At 44.7% G+C, this 14,598-nt stretch overlaps 1 protein-coding gene across 1 annotated transcript in view; it reads left to right on the top strand.

Moving 5' to 3' along the window:
* Positions 1 to 8,037: 8,037 nt before the first annotated feature.
* The window catches only part of VANGL1 (VANGL planar cell polarity protein 1), a 95,429-nt gene continuing 88,868 nt past the window's right edge, over positions 8,038 to 14,598 (top strand). Inside the window, exon 1 of the mRNA XM_030203891.1 lies at positions 8,038 to 8,144. The gene's annotated coding sequence lies outside the window, so the exon portion shown is untranslated. The remainder of the gene's footprint in view (positions 8,145 to 14,598) is intronic.

Raw genomic sequence — 14,598 nt, 5'->3', positions numbered from 1 at the left:
CTTTCTCCACTTCTTCCCCTTGTCACCCTACTCATTTTCGGCCTTCTTTCTCTTTTTCTCTCCCTAAGCCAGCATCTTTGTTCCTCACCATCTCTCTACTGCCCAGGCCATGTCCAGCATCATGCCCCCCCCTCATGATCAAACATATCTGCTTTTTCTCCCTCCCCTGATCCATTATCTCTACTTTCCTACCCCAGTCCCAATTCAATATCGCCTCTCTCTTTGCCCTGCTGCCTCCTCCATCACTGCTTTTTCCTGCAATAGGCAGCAGCAGTAATAAAGCAAATCAAAGCCACAGGTCCTTCCATTTCGTGTGTGCTCCTGAATGCTGTCCTGGTCCTCCCCCCCCCCCCCCCAATAATTTCCTGCTTTTGAGGGGCTAGACAGGTACTGGCAGAGCATTCAGTAGCACATATGAGATAGAAGGCCCCATGGTTTCACTCTGCTTTACTACTGCTACTGCACATCACAGGAAGCAGAGGCAGTGGAGCAGCCATAGGCACTAGCCACCCCATAGCAACACCCGTGTTCTTACATTTACATTCCTTCTCAACAATCCCACACTCCCCCCCCCCCCCCTACTAAGACACTCACTTATTTCGCAGATTATCTCCAAGGCCATGTGTAAAGCTCAGCTTCCCCCACATCACCTGCAACTCACCACCTCCTTCCTGTGCCTAGAGCAGACTTCCTACTGGCTAGATCCTACCACAATCTTTACACTTGAAGGGGGAAGATTGGGGAGCTTAAAGAGGGCTAAACTCTGAAAAATACCCAGACACTTTAGCTATAATTCTGGCTACGAGATAGTTAATACACAAAGTACTAGAATCCTGAAAAATTCAGACAGTAGGCAAACCTAGGCTCCCGAATCCTCAGCACATCTGACAAAGTCCCCTTAAACATTTGGGCACTAGGCATATGCCTAGTTTGCCTATGCCAGTGCTTCTCAACCAGTGTGTTGCGAGCACCCAGAAGGTGGGTCATGGGGCCAGTACAAATAGCAGAGGCTCGAAAGGGAGCATGGCAGCAGGAAATCCAGCCTGGCCGCAAGAGACAGCACTACCCTAACTCCAAGGCTGTGCACCTTCCCTGGGTTGTCAGCAGCAAACCATGGCTTCAGCAGCATTTATGAAGCAAACCAAGCAAATCTTTCTAAATGTATATCCCAGCTGCACTGCTAGAAAACCTCAGTAATTGGTCTTCTATCTCACTTATTATAGTGGTGATTATTATAGTGGTGGATCTCATTCTTTGGGATGGCCACCCTTTTGACATTTATTTATTTATTTATTTATTTGTTACTTATATCCCACATTTTCCCACACATGCAGGCGCAATGTGGCTTACAGAGAATTAAATAAGAGTACAATCTTAACAGCTTAGGCAAGCATAAAGAAATACACAGGAGGGAAGAAACTAACAAAGTGAACTAAGTAGGGAAGGGACAAGGGATGCTTTAATCAACATGGTAAATTGAGGGGTAAGTCTTAGCAAAGAGGAATGTCTTTAATAACTTCTTAAAAAGGGCATGGTCCACTTGGGTTTTAAGGTGACGAGGTAACGTGTTCCAGTATTTGGGACTCCAATAACGGAAAGACGAGGCGAAGATTTTCTTATACTTGACTCCCTTACAATTCGGAAAATGGAGATGGAGATATGACCGAGCAGCAGGGTTGGCATTTCTAGGCGGAAGGTCGATCAAGGGGAGCATGTATTCCGGGGCATCCCCATAGATGATTTTATGTGTTAGGGAGCAGATCTTAAAGGCAATGCGCTCCTGTACAGGTAGCCAATGAAGTTTAAAGCGTAGGGGGTCGGCGTGTGCGAAACACCGTTCGTTTAGGATGAGCCTCGCCGCGGTGTTCTGAGCCGTTTGGAAAGTTTTCAATAAGGAGGCCTGGCAACCTACATATATACCACTACAATAATCCAGGTGGGATATGACAAGCCAATGGACAAGGGTACGAAGCAAGTCTCTGGGAAGGAGGTATCTAATGCGTCGAAGCCTCCACATGGCCTGGAACATTTTTTTGGAGACCAGGTGTACATGATCAACCAGCTGGAGATGTGAATCCAGGTGTACTCCTAAAAGTCTCAGGCTTTTGGCAATCGGGAGGGCCGAGCCCAGAGCTGGAAGCATTGTGTCAGTTACATGAGCGTGCGTGGACGAGAGGATGAGACAATGAGTTTTTTCCCTGTTTAGCCTGAAGCGGAACACCCTAGCCCATTGTTCTAAAGTGGAGAAACAGGCATCTATGAGCTTGGCAACTTCTGATACTGTGGATTGAAAAGGGATGTAGACTGTAATGTCATCCGCATAGATGAAAGGGTTGAGGTCCAGATTTGCAAGTGCTGTGGCTAGAGGCATCATCATTATATTGAATAGGGTGGGTGAGAGGGGAGAGCCCTGGGGGACCCCACAGGAAGCATTCCACGGTTCAGAAGTGTTGGAATTCACCATGACCTGATAGGACCTTGAAGTCAAGAAACCCTTGAACCAATGCAAAACTGGTCCTCCTATACCAAAAGAATCCAGTAGATGGAGCAGGAGTTCATGATCCACCATGTCAAAAGCACTAGACATATCAAATTGTAGCAGGAGAATCTTCCGTCCAACAGATAGTTCTCGTCGAAAGTTGGATAAGAGAGTAACCAGGACAGTCTCCGTGCTGTAATGAACTCGGAAACCTGATTGCGATTGATGGAGGATATCAAAATTAGTTAAAAATTCGTTGAGCTGAACATTGACCAGGCTCTCCATCAGCTTGATAACTAGAGGTATCGAAGCCACTGGGCGATAGTTAGAGATGACATCTGGCTTGATCTCTGTATATAGCAGCTGTTCTCTTCTTTTAAACAACAAAATGTGTATTTATACATTATTTTACAGATGGAGTATGTGAGAAACACCCAGTTGTAATGTCCTCATTTATCTATTTATTTTTGTCTTTGCTCCCAACCCCCCCCCCCCCCTTTTTCTTTTGCAGTGAGCTGTGCTGGAGAGAACTTGCAGTTGTTTTCCCACCCTTCACTGCTCATAGAGGGGCCCTTTTACTAAGCTGCATACAGGCCTATGTGCATGCCAAATCAGCACTACCGCCAGGCTAGTGCCAAATCCCGTGGTAGAAAATAATTGTCCATTTTTTACCACAGGCCACTTACCCAGCTGTAAACAGCAGTTGGCGCGCGCTGCATGCTTATTGTACAGGTAGTGCGTGAGACCTTACCACTAGGTCAGTGGGTGGTGGTAAGGTCTCAGGCCAAAAATGGATGTGTGTTGGTTTCAATTTTAGCACATGTCCATTTTTCAGCCCCTTAAGAAAGACCCTTTTTCCTAGACGTGGTCAAAAATGGCCTAGTGCGCACCCAAAAGTTGGATTCGCACTACCACAGGTCACTTTTTACTGCGGCTTAGTAAAAGGGCCCCACAGCACACCTAGACCCAAATGGCGCTGCCAGACAGGAGTTCCAAAAGCAGATCTCCTATGCCAAAGCCCATAATGAGTGAATTATTTCAAGAAGGGTGGTAAAAATATCCTAATGTCTAGCCAGAGCCAGGCATTATCCCCACTTTTATTCAGATTTGAAGGTAGGTCAGCCAAGTTGTTTACAGCAGAACTGAAACCTGTGATTCCGAGAGATGGCATTAGATAGCTGCCATGTTCCTCCAGGTTAGAATAAGAGAAAAACTGCCAAAAGAACCCAAAAACCAAAAAACCCCCAACAAATTTCATAGATATTTTTTGACCAGGAAAAATATCTGACAACAAACCTCAAGCTATACTAAAAGGTGCTGGCACTGGAACAGAAGCGTTTTACATTGACTAGACGGCCTGTGGACAGTTAGCTGTGAAGCGGCCATCTAATTTGACCCTGACTTTCAAGACCCTGAAGCAGCAAGGCTAATGTGAGCTAAGCGAAACTCTGGCCAACGTTGGTCTAGGGGACTGGCAGATGCAAGAACAAGAGCTTAAAGAGAGACGACTGTTGAAGTTCTTTTGAACTAAGTACCATTTTTGGAGTTTGTGTATTCTATGCTGTGTTGGATTTTGACATTAATGAACACAAGTGGTATGTGATGAATATGGATAGTTTGTTGCCTTGGACAGTTCGATGTCTTTCACATAGCAATTTTCTATACATCAGAAAGGTTTTTTAAGCCAATGATGAAGAACAGATCAATTTGATCATCTTTAGCTCTATAGATCGTTTGGATCTGGAGCTCTTTGAGGCTTTTTCCTTCCGTTAAATTATATTTTTGTAGTTCATACATATTTTCTAAATTATAGTGGGTCATATTTTGATTTTTGATTTTGATCCTATTGACATCACATCCGTTTTGGTTTATTGTTTAATTGAAACTTGAACTTTTCCAGTGACATCACCAGTTTGTGTTTCTTTGCTCAAGGAATATAGGATTCAGACAAAAATCAAAAACAAAAACCTTATCCCCATAGGTAAAACCTTTGCAAACATTATAATCTAATATAATAATTCACACCTCCAACGTTCTGAAGCTGACTCTGTGGCAGTAAAGCCCTGAAGCCCTGTAGTGTTCGTAGGCTTCATAATCGCTCCACCCATGGTAATGCGATGTCAGAAGAATCCCTCCCTCCCTCCAATTTCCAGACCCCCCCTCCGAGTTCCTGACCCCTGGATCCCCCTGCCATGATCCTCTCAAGCCCCCCTTCCCGCCACCAACCCTCCCCCGCCACCGTCGTGTACCTGTGCTGGCGGGGGACCCCAACCCCCGCCAGTCAAAGTCCTCTTCTCGGCCGCGCGGCGTGGACGAATGATCTGATCAAGTTGCAATCGGTTTGTGTGCGTGCGTCTGACTTAAGGAGAGGGCTACTGTGAGTATAGCGACTTTGGCAGAAAATCAGTCGCACAGCAGAGTTTTGTACTGATTGAAGAGGAGAGAGATGGCTAAGAGGGAGGCTGGTGAGAAGCAGGTTACAATAATCAAGACGAGAGGTGACGAGTATGGATAAGGGTTCTGGTAGAGTGCTCAGATATGAAGGGATGGATTTTGCTGATGTTATAGAGAAAGAAACGACAGGTTTTGGCAATCTGCTGAATGTGAGCAGAGAAGGAGAGAGAGGAGTCAAAGATGACCCCAAGGTTATGAGCAGATGAGACAGGGAGAATGAAAGTGCCATCCACAGAAACAGAGAAAGGGGGGGAGAGGAGAGGTAGGTTTAGGGGGAAGGATGAGAACAGGGGCGTAGCTACGGGTGGGCCTGGATGGGCCCAGGCCCACCCAGTTTTGTCTCAGGCCCATCCTCACCTTCTCCCACCCCCGCCGTAGCGCTGCCTCCTCTCCTGCACTTCACGGTCTCTGTCTCCCACTCTCATGGCAGTGCTTGCAATTTGCTATGGCGCTGCCTGCCTGACAGCTGACAGACGCGGCGCGACATCCTCCTGCTCCAGGGCCTTCCCTCTGCTGCGTTGATTCAACTTCCTGATTACAAAGGGCGGAATGCACGCGGCAGAGGGAAGGTTCCGGAGCAGGATGTAGTCACGCCACCTCTGTCAGCTGTGAGGCAGGCAGCGCCGATAGCAAATTGCAAGCGCTGCCGCGAGGGTGGGAGACAGAGACCGTGAAGTGCAGGAGAGGAGGCAGCGCTACGGCGGGGGTGGGAGGTGAGTGGAGGCAGCGCCGATAACTTTAAATGTGATGGACAGACGCGCGTGTGGGGGTGGGGGTGGGGTTTCAGTGCCCACCCATCCAACCCATTGGCCCACCCAAAAATTGCCTTCTGGCTACGCCACTGGATGAGAAGCTCGGTTTTGGCCATATTAAGTTTCAGTTGATGTTGACACATCCAGGCAGCGATATCAGATAGGCAGGCTGAAACTAGATGGATATGTCTGAAAATGTTAACAAAGTTGAGATTAGCATACATATCCAACTGGGCATTTAAAAGTGTGTCCTTTAATGATACCACATGTTCAGAAATCATAGTCATAACCATAGGCAATGATTCAAAGATTATCACATGCACACACCAGAACAGGCATCCATCACATTGCAAAAGTAAACAACAACTTCTACAGAGTACATTCAAAACTTAATTTTTATTTTCTCATTTCCATCTTCCAAAATTCTAGACAGCAGATGTACAGATCAGTGGGACCCAAAGCAGTCCAAAACAAGTAACGTCAGAAACAACACAATTTATACCTAATTGTTCAACCACCCTTAGGATTCACCTTTGTGTTTAAAAAGCAAACCCTTGTGCATGTAAGGTCTGGAGAAACAAATTAAAACAATTAAAGTTTAAAGCATATGCCAATAATATGTAATACATGGTAACACTAATGAAACAATGATGGAATATTCACATAGCAGGCAGCCTGAGCCAACAGATTTATTTTTCACTGAACATAATTAACTTTGTATGAACTTGGCAGCTAATAGTGTGCTGAACTGAACAATACTGGCACATTTAGACTGACTCTGGACTTCTGCACGATGGTAGCTCTGCCCTCATTATTCAGTAATAAACAATATTAAGTGCATTTTTTATAATATACCACTGCATTCCACAAAACAAAAGGCGCAAGTTCCCACAAACCAACCATCTTTCTCTTTTGATCTAGGCACAGGAAAAAAAAGCTGTTAAATACGCCCAGATTTCAACCTAATTCATGTTTAATGTGGGATATAAATTTAATAAGTAAATAAATAAATAAATAAATAGATAGAAACTCTGATTCTCATAACATGATGTCTCTTTCAGTATCCCTTTACCAGGAGATTTTTTTTTGTACGAATATAAAACATGCTAGGTTGCCCCTATAACCAGCCCCTCCAAATGACACACTGATTACAGTTTATAACAAACTAGTAAAAAAAGCCCCGTTTCTGATGCAAATGAAACGGGGGCTAGCAAGGTTTTCTTCTGTGTGCATGTGGGAGTGTGTGTGTCTCACTCCCTGCCCTCGCTCCCTTCCCCTGTGTTGTCTGTCCTCTCTGTCCCCGCCCCCCTCGGAGTCCAGCCCAATCAGTGTTAAGTTTCCTGCTGTGCTGTGTTTGTGTTACAGAGATAGTGAGGGCTTCTGCCCTCTCTCCCCTCCCCCCTCTGGGTCCTTCACTGTTACAGACAGTGTTGCCAGGTGGGCGGTTTTACTGCCCAATTGGGCGGTTTTCCGCGACCCGCCGCGGGAAATTTTTGCCCGCGGCGGGTTGCGTTTTTTTTGGGCTGTTTTTGGGCTTCAGGGCGGTTTTTTCGGCCGCGGGGGGCGGGGTTAGTGACGTTTTGGGCGGGGTTAGTGACGTGGGAGGCGGGGCCGATGACGGGGAGGCGGGGCCGATGACGGGGAGGCGGGGCCGGTGACGGCGGGGTTGATGACGGCGGGGCGGGGGTGATGACGGCGGGGGCGGGGGTGATGACGCGGGGGTGGGGGTGTCAGGGGCGGGGTTTGTGTTTGGGCGGGTTTTGGGCTGTTTTTTGGCCTGGATTGGGCTGGAAAAAAAATTTCCACCTGGCAACCCTGGTTACAGAGAGAGCGATTTGATTTCGTGCTTTGCTGTGTTTTCCTCCACTGTTTGTGTTACAGAGAGAGCGAGGGCGGGGGCAGACACTCATGGGGAAACTGGATATCTCTCCCCCTTCACACTTCAGGCTGGAGGCTTCATTTAGAACGTTAGTGGTGCCAATAGAGATAACTACTCTACCTTTGAAAAGTTACTCCGTTATTATACTTCCTCTGTGTACATCTGTATGCTGCACAAGCTGGCATGTTTGAAAATATAAGTGAGATTAAATAAAAAAATGCTACCAAGAATAAAGAACGACAACTTGGATGCAGCAGCTCATAGGTTTGTTTGCTTTGTTTTGAGTGTACGCAGAACGACGGCTGCACGGGGAAGGGGAAACAGACAAACCTAAGTGGCTTCGACGTTTTGACGTCATGCCATATCCTGTTCTCAATCAAACCTTGTCTCAATCAAACGCCTTGGGCCTGCCTCCCGTCCTCCCTGCCGGAAACTGGAAACAGGAAGTTGTATCAGAGTGGGTGGGACGCGACCGAGGAGGGAAAGACTTTGCTTTTGCATCGGTCTGGTGGCGGGACGCTGGAGCAGGCAAGCTGTGTGGCTGTTGTGTTCACGGGTGATCTGAAGTACAAGTTGGAAGGTGGGACGAGGGTCGGGGAGTGTGAGAATGGGGCACAGGTGTTGGACCGCGGACGGGGAGGGGAGGAGACATGCTGGACAAGGGAAGGCGGAAGAGATAGGGAGAGACCGAGGGGAGAGGAAGCGTCCTCGGTCCCAGAATGTGTGTGAGGAGAAGTGCTCGGCATGAGACCAAATCACACGCATTTGACTGCCATCTCTACATACTTCTGGTATTTTTGCATTCCAGTTCTAAATGAAAACTTTAATCCTGAAGGGTAAAAGAAGAAAATCATTTGGGTGGCTTTTTCAGGCTCCACTAGACAAACTGGTGTACAAAATTCAATGTCTTTTCTAGTAATAGCACTGAGAAGTAGCCTTTTGTCAGGAAAGGCCACACTTTATTACCTTAGTATTTAACAGTGCTTCCCAAAACTTTTATCCAGTATGACTCGTTTTAATATTTCAAAATCTGTGAGCCTAGATGATAACAAAATAGAATTAAGTTCCCCTCTCTCCTCCACGTTGTCTTCCCTCCAAAGCATGAAGGTAGCAGCAACAGTGGTGGTGACCATGGTGGCAATCAGCATAGGACCATCAGCTAGGGTGCCAAAGACATCAGTACTTTGCATGTTTTCCAGTCCAACATGAAACCTCATATGGGAGGAGGGAGCAGAGCCTGTGAATGTTCATTGACTCAAAGACCTCATGCAGACTGCCATTACTGGGCATAGGTCATGGTAGTGGCCCTGGAGAGAAGGGAAACAACCCTGTTTCTATGATCTCATCCACTGATGTGGCCCCAGGTTGAGGTCCTGACCCACAGTTTGGGAACTACACTGGTGTTTAAGATACTAACCTTTGTGATTAGTAGTGGGATAGGCCCTCTGATATAGGGGCATCAGTAGATTTAGATCCACACCTTTGAGCTGCTGCTTCAGATCCCCCAACTTGAGCGGCCTCCTGTGTGTGCCCTTGTAAAATATTTGAGCCATTGCTAATTTGCTTCCTTGCAGCAGATAATTCTCTGAAGAATAAAACAAATGCCCTAAGAACAAGGTCAAGGATCTCCCAAGACTTGAGTATTTCTGTTGTTAGGAGAAGACTGGAGAATAAACTTGTTACTAGTATATGCTCTTGCTTTGTGGTCAGGGTGTGGCATGGTCACAGAAGCAGTATGTTTCTCTTGGCATTGGTTAGCATGCTTTGTTCAGGGAGATACTCAGAACTGACATCTACTGTTTATTTGGATAAATGTACTCTGTAATGATCTCTCATTGGGTCACAGGAGCATAGCTGACTGCTTCTATTAACATCCTTTTTATAGCACTACTAATCATATTCAATTGTTTTTGCTTTCTGATTGTTGCTGTGTATACCAAGGCGTGGTCAACAATATGTCAATGGGGTTATATGGCACCATGCCACGCAGCACCAGCTATGCCAGGCATGGTTTTACTTTTCACAGTTTTCAGTGGATGTAAAGAGAGGTTTAGCTTCATCCTGTACTTCATGATCTGGAGCCAACTGACAACCTTAATTCTGCATGTTAAAGTCATCTAGGAATGAGACGTCTTTTAAAAAATTGGCCAGACCTGCAACAAATTTAATAGGAATTGTCATTGCCATCAACAAAACCTAGCAGATCCCAGGGAAAGATACCACCTTGGTGGTACCCTGGTCAAAATAGTAAATGTATCTAGTACATCACAGCATAAGTTTTGGCAATGGTAGCACCTGTGGCTGCAACAAGTAGGCCTATAGAAAGAGACTGTCCCAGTGCTGGCAGTTCACATAGGATAGAGATCAGAGGAAGAGAGGAGAGTGCAAGGAACCTTGGAGGTAAGGAGAGCAGATGATTGCCTGGAGAGAGGTGTGATGTAGGTGGGCGTATGCACTTCAGTAATGTGATGTAGTAAGTGTATGGCTTTTATGGTGGCAGCAGCACTGATGAAATGAGATTGGCCTAGTTGAGAGCTGTAGCTTTTGTGATTTTTTTTCAGAAGTCTGGAGTGGCTGCAGGCATGATAAGACCCCTCAAATTTAGGCCTAACAAGTTACATTGAAGTCTGCACATCGGCAAGATATAGCACTGACAGCAGTTAAACCAATGCCATTTTGTTTTTTAGAATTTTCTAGGTTTCTCTTAAGGGGAAAAAAAAGATAACCTGATTCCAGCAAAGCTCTCTTCATGCACAGAGATGTTTGTTTTGGGTGAGTGTGCCAAGGTAGGGATGGCACAGGTGGCAGTGTATTGTGCTGATTATTAGAGGCATAATTGTGATCAGTCACTCCAAGCAGTATGATTAAGCTATTTTTCCTTGTGTACCTTGCTGGATATCATAATTACACAGTGCCAGTAGTTGTACCTTCCTTTTAGCAAGTTAAAAACATTGATGACTAAGTTTCTATAGAGTTTTTTTTAATACCTACTAAGCAGCGTGAGGTTCCTGGCATTTCTTTTTTTGGGGGGGGAGGGGGGAGATGTTTGTAGTTCTGTGAATCTGTGAATGCCTGTTTCTTTCCTGTCACGATTGTAGCTCCTTTTTCTTCTGCCTTTTTAATATTTATAAACTGCTTTGACTTGCTTTACAATTGAGGTGGTACGGCAAGTCCTAAAATCATAAAGCGTAAAAATAAGTTTGATCCTTGAAGCATCAGGGTTTGTAGGGAAAATAGTATCTGATAAAACAGATGTATTTATGATTATTTAAGATTGATATTCTGCTGTACACTAAGTATTTCACTTCCTTCCCCCCACCCTCTCAATATTTTGTATTAAATCATGGACACTTAAAAATCAGCATTTTTAATTACAGTCAACCCATGATTTAATGGATTTCAGATTTAACAGACAAATTGCCAGTGGTTGTGTGTATTATAACAGTGCTGATGTTAATTATTTGGTGTTCAAAGGCAAGAATTTAGAAGTAGCCGAACTCCAAAATTAAAATTTTTGTATATATATTATATATGTATAATATATATTAATACATGATATGTAATATTCTCTCATATAGCTAACTATGTGGTTTTTAATATGAAAACTGATTGCATTTTAAAGTATATAAAATTTAAATTTTTTTTCACACATTTCAATTTAACCGAGAATTCTATTTAGCAGACATGTCCCCCCCCTTAATTTGTTAAATTGAGGGTTGACTGTAGTTGGATTAATAGCAGTATTGAGGACTGATGTTTGTTTTTGAATTTGTGGTGTGGATCTCAGGGCTTACTCTAGGCTAACTGATGCCTTGTCTGAATACTGAATTTGGTATCCCCCTTTAGAGGTGCCAACACTTGTACGGTGTCCCTCCATCAGTAGTGGCTTTGGCTTCACCATTATCCCATCAAATCCTTCTTTTCCACTGCCCACATGATGTTGAAAGACACAGAGAATGCTAGCAGGGCAATTCTGCCTCATGCGTGTTGTTTTATGTGGCATCACCGGTTGCACACCTCAAAAGTTGGTCCTGTTGTGAAGTATGGATTACAGGAAATGGTTTTCACTTAGGAGTGAGCTGGTTATGCTAGATTTGCTTCTGATGGCTCCATCCTGAATTTCAGTGCATGTTCTCTCTGCAGTAACTAATGACTGAAACATTAAGGACCTTATTTACTAAACTGTGGTAACAGCAAAACTTCTTGCAGAGCGTTCCAACATCTTCCCTTACAGTTAAACAGAGAATTGAATATGCAAGAAATATTTTTCTTCTGCTAGATTCATATTGCCAAGTATCAGAGAGTATCTGGAGGCTTTAACTACACTGCAGATATCATGCAGGTAACTCCACCTATTGTGATGGTGTTAACTGTTGTGCATTTATGTGCTCTGTTGATAATGTACAGTAATTACCTCCACATTAACTGTAAGGTGCCGTCCCCACCCTGTTCTGCCTTAGGCAGTTATATAGGAATTAGCATTCACTGTCAAGCTGCCATACTGTTAATGGATGCTAATTCTCATGTTAACTGCTTAGCACTCAAGGCCCCAAAAGAGGTAGAAGTCAGAGCAGTGAAATGACTTACCAGCACAAACAAGGAGGTGATAGTGCCTAAGTCTCTGCTGAGACCCCATTTAGAGTACTGTGTACAATTCTGAAGACCATACCTTCAAAAAGATGTGTGGGATAGATCAGTCCGGAGGTTGGCTACCAAAATGGTCAGTGGTCTTTGTCATAAAGCATATAGGAACATACTTAGATTCCAAAGTTTACTTTGGAAGAAAGGAAGAGGGGAGATATGATAGAGACATTTAAATACCTCTGTGACATAAATGCACTGGAGGCACTCCTCTTTCAGTGGAAAGGAAGTTCTTCAACAAGGGGGGATAAGATGAAGGTGAAAGGGGATAGATACAGTCAGTAATCTAAGGAAATATTTCTTTTACAGAAAAGGCTTCCCAGTAGAGATGATGGAGACTGATAAGACTATATCTGAATTCAAGAAAGCATGGGACAAAAACATAGGACAGTATTCTTCAATGGTTTAGTGACTGTGACCTCATAAAAATCCAAACAAGATTGTGTGACCCCCTGGAGGTGTGGAATAATGATGCACCTTTGGCGAGCCCACCCAAATGTAGGTTTTGTGACCCCATTTGGGGTCCCGACTCACAGTTTGGGAACCTCTGATATAGGATCTCTGAGAGAGTAAGGAAGAGATGGATGGGCAATACTATGTGCCATAATTGTCTGTGTTTCTGTAAAGACTGACTAGGGCCTTAGTCTTCACTTGCAATCATTCAGGGCTGACAGCAGGTCAGGTTTTCAGGATACCCCCTAATGAATATGTGTGAGAGAGATTTTCTTACAATGGAGGTAGTTGACATATAAATTTCTCTTATGCCTATTCATTAGAGGGTATCGTGAAAACCTGACCCATTTGGAACAAATATTACTGGACTAGAGGGTTGTGTGATTTTTTCAGACAATGAGACTCTGTGTAGGTTTTATATATTTTAAAGGCTGTGGGAGGGGCTAATTTTAATATTTGTTACATAGCATTTTGAATCATTCCAGATTTTGCTTTGAGTTTAATCAGTGTGCTTTTTTTTTTTTTAAAGATTTTCATAATGCTTCCTAAACATAGTTTAGAGCTTCTTACGGGTGCAGGTATAGCTTCCAGTAAAAGCTGGGTTGACTCCCAACGTTTTTTTTTTTTTTGCAGTTGTGTGCTGTTTCCTATTACAAAAGCAGAAATTGGCACTTGCTGGTGTGGATTGTAAAGGTGAAATGCTATCTCTGGGTGATCAGCTAAGATATTGATTCTGTCCTGTAGCTGGCAGGGTGGATGAGAGTGAGCAGCATAGAGCCTGTGTTGCCAGCTGTCTGCATGCTGCCAAAATTGCCTGGGGCCAGGAAGCCAGAAGCTTGCTTGAATGGTGTACTCAGGGGCCATTAAAATCTAGTTTGCTTGTTTGGACAAGTAGAGGGAGGTTCCATCTTTTCTATTCATTTTTATAGCTTTAGATTGAAGTGTGCCCTGAGCTGTGCTGGCATTGTTTGGAAAAGTAATCAATTTCAGACTAGAGAAAAGTTATAAAGTAGCTAGGTATTAACTGACTGAAATGTGCTCCATACCCTGAAGGGTCCTGGCATAGGGCACTGGAAATCATCCAGAGCTGCCTTTCTTGCCTCCCTCCTATGAAATACTAAAATGGTCATGGCAAGGGGAAACCCATAGTATGGAAGTGGTGTTGGAAGTTGGCTGTCTGGTTGTACAGCAGAGCTGAGTGGCAACTTACAGAGCTCTGAGTAGTACACATTGTGGAGTTAACCAACAAGCAAGTGGACTTCCTCAGCCAGAACATCTTGGATCTGGGGTGTGGTTGCTGAATCCTTCAGCCTTCTACTTCCTTGATGTCGTTGTAGCAGAAAGCAAAATGCTTCCTATTTTTCAGTTGCAGAAAGGGGTTTGGCTCAGCTGGTATTGATGCTCTTGTGTAGGTATAGCCACAACAGGAATCTCTCTCTCTGTGTTTACACCCTGGCTCTTTAGTGGCAGATTTCTCCAGAAGGTGGCCAATCAGCCATTTCTTGTGACCCTTGTAGCCCTAGTCTGGTCTCGTCAGTCCTAGTTCACCTCCTAGTGGGTCCCCTGCTCCCTCTTTTGCAGCAGGGCCCCGGGGCCTGAGTCAGGATCCAGTTGTCATGGAGGACCCAAATCCTTTTTGGATTATGGCCTAGACCTTGAGAGATGGTACCTGAGAAATAAAGGCTAGCATTCCACTGTGATTGTTACAGTGCTGAAGGCATGGAGGCAGTCTACATCCTTGGCCTACATCCAGGTGGGGGTGAGTGAGAGGTGGTGCACAGTGTGTGGCCCTCTCATTGGTCGGTGAAGCCGCTCTTCATACTAGAGTTTCTGCAATCCAGATTGGAGCAGACAGTGCCAGCTGTTATCTTGGTGATATCTAGCTGCTGCTTCCTTTAATGCAGAACTGAATCTAGCTGGTACAAATACAGTGGTGCCTC

The sequence above is a fragment of the Microcaecilia unicolor genome, chromosome 5, assembly GCF_901765095.1.
Source record: "Microcaecilia unicolor chromosome 5, aMicUni1.1, whole genome shotgun sequence".
Lineage (NCBI taxonomy): Eukaryota > Metazoa > Chordata > Amphibia > Gymnophiona > Siphonopidae > Microcaecilia > Microcaecilia unicolor.
This window is presented reverse-complemented; position numbering and strand designations above follow the sequence as displayed.